Source organism: Mauremys mutica, chromosome 12 (assembly GCF_020497125.1).
Source record: "Mauremys mutica isolate MM-2020 ecotype Southern chromosome 12, ASM2049712v1, whole genome shotgun sequence".
NCBI lineage: Eukaryota > Metazoa > Chordata > Testudines > Geoemydidae > Mauremys > Mauremys mutica.
Genome location: NC_059083.1, coordinates 46,844,705 through 46,850,003, shown reverse-complemented (window position 1 = coordinate 46,850,003; position 5,299 = coordinate 46,844,705). Strand labels below are relative to the sequence as shown.

The 5,299-nt window shown below is 45.7% G+C and overlaps 1 pseudogene; it reads right to left on the bottom strand.

Annotated features, from left to right (window-relative positions):
* Positions 1–2,095: 2,095 nt before the first annotated feature.
* On the bottom strand, positions 2,096–4,430 carry LOC123346823 (annotated as a pseudogene).
* Between the last annotated feature and the right edge of the window lie 869 nt (positions 4,431–5,299).

Here is a 5,299-nt window from a genome sequence, read left to right as displayed (position 1 = left end):
TGGTGGCAGCAAAAGGGGAGACCTACCCTAGGATTTTAGGGTGGGGGAATACATGCGGGTCCTCACTTTGAAACCGCCCAGTTTCAAGTGAGGGTAGACTCTGACAGCCTCCCTTCTCCTTGTCTCCAGCTGCCCCCTCCTGAGATCCCCCCAACTTCCCCTCACGACCTCACCCCCTACCTGTCCCCTGATGAACCCCTGAGACTCCCATGCCTATCCAACTGCTGCCTGTCCCCTGACCGCCCCCCCGAACCTCCACCCCATCCAACACCCCCTGCTCCCTGTCCCTTGACTGCCCCCCAGAACCCCCTACCCCTTCTCCCACCCCAGCCCCCTTACCGTGACACTCAGACCAGCGTGTCTGGCTCCATGCAGCTCCAGACATGTTGCTGCCATGATCCCCCATGTAGCCCCCACCCCTCCCCTCCCTCCCCCAGCACCTGCCTTCCAGATTTGAACATCTCACAATTCAGGAGTGCTCAAGCTCAGTTTGGGCAGCTGTTACTTCATTTCTCCCAAATCAAATATACTGATCCACTGTAACTTGCTGTAGAAAAAGTAGGATAAAATTGAGCAAGAAATGCTTATTAGGACTGGAATTGCTATTTTTAACAGCCATTGCCTTTTTGTTTGTTTAAAAGGAAGACAGTGATATTGCATTGGCAAATTCCCCATAGAAAGAAAGAGTGGAACAAAAGAATAATAAAGGCACCTCAACTTTTCCCCATTTATGGAGGACAGTCTTATAATATGCATCCAGATATCACACAAGCCGAAAATTGTTCCACTTTACTGCAGCTCTGTAACCATATGGGAACCAATCCTGTCTCTGTTTTGTGCACATCCAAAATTCCTGCTGAATGACCTACCCAGGGAGCGAATTACCAGTGACCCAGGGCTGGGGCAGCAGGAGGTGTTGGGGGGCACTGGTGGAGGGGAGCCCTGGGCTGGGGCAGCAGTGAGGTGGGGAGGAGGGCACTGGTGGGGAGGAAAGGGGGAAGCCCAGCGCTGGGGCGGCAGGGGGTGTGGGTGGGGAGAGAGCCCAGGACTGGGACAGCAGGGGGTACAGGGGCAGCAAAAAACCTAGAGCTGGCCCTGCCGGGTTCCCCCAGCTGCCGGAGCCCCAGGCCCTTTAATTTGCCCCTGAGGGCTCCCAGCCACCTCTTCAGCTGGGAGCCCCTGGTTGATTTAAAATAAAGTATCACCTCCCCACCCCCAACCTTCCTTTTTGGCCCACAGCTGTTTTGGTGGGGCAGCGCTGGGGAAGGAGGGTTTGTTTCCGCAGGACTGGGCGGCCCTGGGGCGGGGTGTTTCTGCAGGGCCCGGAGGTTTCGGCCCTTAGCTGTTTTCTTTGGAGGAATGTGGCCCTCGCCGCTTTACAAGTTGTGCAGGCCTGGTTTAGATCATTGAAGATTTCCTGGTTACACCAGGGCGTTTTCTCACTATACTTCCTATCTTTTCTACACAGTTGGGATAGTTTGCTCTTGTGCCCTTAAACATAGTACTGTCCACACTGGCACTTCTGTCGGTGTAACTTATGTTGTTCAGGGGAGTGTTTTTTCACACCCCTGAGTGACATAAGTTATACCGACAAAAGTGCTAGTGTAAACATAGCTGCTTTTGTCTTTTTTCTTTAATACTAGGATCAGAGTTTAAGTTATTGTTAATGTTCTCTGATAAACACACGCATACACATACTAATGTGCACATTTAAACACACTCAATAATGCCCATTTACAATACATAACAACATAACAAACTCGTACAACATTTTTCACTGATAAACACAATTTTGTGCATTCACAAATGCACAATAGTGCACCGTGAGAAACATATCCACATTAGGTACATTCTCAATTCAGATCTGTAAATCTGAGAATGCAGTAGCTGTTGGGTGATTGGTGGGACATGAGACTGGTTGGACACAGCCCTTGTCTGAGTGAGGCAGATCTTCAGGGCACACAAAATGCCATCTCATTCTCTCTCTCACACACACACACACATTTTGACACATAACCTTTCTTTCTTTCTTTCTTTCCTATCTGTCTGTCTGTCCATTCTTTTCCCTTTATAATTTGTACTGCAAATTATTGTGCTAGGAGCTGCACAAAGAGGGGGAAAAAAACAGTGGCCTGCCATAAAGAACCGACAATCTAAGGCCCTGATCCTGCAAAGACCTAAATAGGTCTTTTGAGTTATTTTCTGTACTTTAAAATGCTTGGGTTTCTTTTCATTTAAACCTTAGTTCTTGAATGCGTCACTGAGATACCGTAATATAACATAAAACACAGATCATCATCCACTAGCAATTGGCCAGTGAAATTCACAGTCACAAGATAGCCTGGAAACAAGGAGATTAGTAGGAGATCCCCTGTGTCTGAGCTCAGGTGGATAGCCTGAGCATCTGTTGATGTCACAAGTCCACACAGCTGTTTTTAGCACACTAGTCTGTCTACCTGGGCTGAGAGGCTCACTCTTAGCTGCAGTGAAGACATACCACTTGGGACTAGCGCAATAATGATAATAGTGCAGATGAAATCTGTGGGACAACCCACACCAGATAAAAGGGTACCTTTGTTTAGTCATTCTTTGTGGTTACTTCTCATAGAGCAGCTCCTGACTGAACCATGCTTACAGTATATCCCCAGTGGCTCTTGCTAGCTCTAGGGGCAGTTAAGGTTATGGGGCTGATTCTCAGAGGTTTAAGTATAAGGGCATTTGACTTTCTAGACAGGTACTAGATGCAATGACAGTCAGCTTTAGCTTTGTGTTAACAAAGTTTTCAGGTAGTGAATAGTCTAGGCCTTGGATTGTAAGCTTTAAGGAAGAGAGATTTTCTACCATATCCAGCACAATGGGGCCCTGGCCTCTAGTACTACCATAAAAGAGTTAAGTATCACTTCCACTATATTAATGATAGAACTAAAAGCACATGGGTGACACTCTTATACAGGGAACAAACACAGATTCTGAATAAGATTTGTTAACACTGTGCAACAAGTTCATGAAACTTGATAAAAACAAAATTTTAAGAAGTGATCATTTAAAAAAAAACTTACGTCTTCATTTCCCTCCCTGAGAAGAGAATTCTGCTCATCAGTCTCCTGATAGCCTTCTTCATCTCGGTGTTCCTCAGTGTGTAGATTATAGGGTTCAGCATTGGGGTTGTCGAAGAAAAACTCAGTTCTCGCTTTTATGTTTGGGTGCAGCAAAAACAAATACTTTATTATTTCTCTAGTGAACACAAGAGGGAGAGAGTGTCAGGAACTGGGTTGCCCCTTGTCCTGGACGGATCTCTCTCAATTAGTAAACAATCATAACAATTTTTATACCTTCTTAACAGACAGTGGCTAGCAAACCTGGAGACAGTAAAAGTAAACATTTGCATTTGTTTATACATAAGCCTATTCGTTATCTTATTTGTCTGCAATACTAGAACAGAAAACAAGACTGCAATTCACAAGGTCATAACGACTCTTCACACAATTCACTCTGCACCAGATACAGGGTCACATCTTAACTTCTGCTAATTAGCTAACATACATTAAGATCCCTTCAAACCTTTATTAATTAATTCTTGGCCTCCACAGGGTGATTACAGTGTAAAGGACAGAGACCACCTTGTCTATGGGGAATTTCCGGAAGGGTCGAGCATAGATGAATATGAAGGGTATGAATATTAAACACAAAACCATGATCTGTGTTCCGCAGGTGGAGAGAGCCTTGCGCTTCCCTTCCTTGAGGTGTGTCCTTATCTTGACTAAGATGATAGTGTATGAAATGAGCCGGAGGATGAAGATAATTATGGCAAGTACTCCACTTTGGGAGACCATAAGCAACTCAAACAGGTAGGTGTCGGTGCAGGCCAGTTTGACAACTTGTGGGATATCACAATAGAAATTGTCCAGGACATTTGACCCACAGAACGGTAACTGGAGGACCAGTCCAATCTGAATAGCAGAGTGAGCCAGTCCACCCATCCATGTGCCTGCCACTAACCCCACACACACACCCCGGTTCATAAGAGTCAAGTATTGCAATGGTTTATGGATGGCCACATACCTATCGGCAGCCATCACCACAAGTAAAAAGACCATAGCACCAGCAATGAAGTGGAAGAAGAACATCTGGAGGATGCACTCATTGTATGAGATGGTTTTGTGCTGGGAGAGGAGACCCAACAGCATCTTTGGCACACTGACTGTAGAATCACTAATATCTATGAAAGCTAGGTTGGCCAGCAGGAAGTACATCGGGGTGTGGAGTCGGTGGTTGGAGATCACGGTGGTGATGATGATGAAGTTACCCAGCCAGGTTGTCAGGTAGACTATGGAAAAGATGATGAAGAGGAATCGCTGCAGCTCAGGACTTTGGGTGAGGCCCTATAGGACAAATTCTGTCACTGTGGCAGTGAGGTTCTTCTGCTCCATTTTGTGTCCTTAAAATATACCTGGAAACGGAAGGAAAAGTAATAATAATTAATAAAATGTTTTTATATTTTCCCACCTTTAAATTACTGATATTAAATCAATGTTAACTCCACCTTAAGAAAGACATTGGTTATGGGTAATTCCTGATTTTCCTAAACACTATCTTCACAGTACCACTGCAGGGGAACCCTGCTTCGGCAGATCCTAAGAGCTACCCCATTGGGGATCTGCATGGGGCGCTTGGGAGTGAAGAGGAGTGGTTTGCTCATCAAAGAGGCACTAGCTAACTCCAGTCTGAATTCCTCTTCCTGCAGCCCTGGTGGTGCAGTGCTCCCAAGATCCGTAGAGTCTTCTTGGAGCCTAGAGGTTCTGCATTGGGAAGGATAGGAGTTGCAAAGGGTTGCACTTAGGTAGAGATTCTCAGAGTCCAGGAGTTCTCAGCCTGAGGGTCACAAACAAGTGTCAGAAGGTCATTATGACCAGATTGAACTACCTATATGGCTAAATGGGAGTAAGGTCCCAACTAGATGGGATGGGAGCTGGAATGGAAAAACCTGAGAGCCACCAAATTATGGGATTCAGATGCTGAATGTATGGCCTCAATACCAGAGGTGCTGAGCATATTAACTTTTTCCCTTTATAGTGGCTCATCCACCAAAGAGATTCCATCTTACTGACTGATCTTTTCTGAGGTGAGCAGAAAAGTTGGGTCACTATGTTTCGGTGCCTGTGGATTCTGCTGCTGAACTTGAAATGCTGAACCAGCATTTAAAAATTGTGAACACAATGATGTCCATGTATGCACCTACCCAGAGGATGTGGACACCCGATTTTCATTAAAATTTTGGAAAATCTCCAGAGCTGCTTGA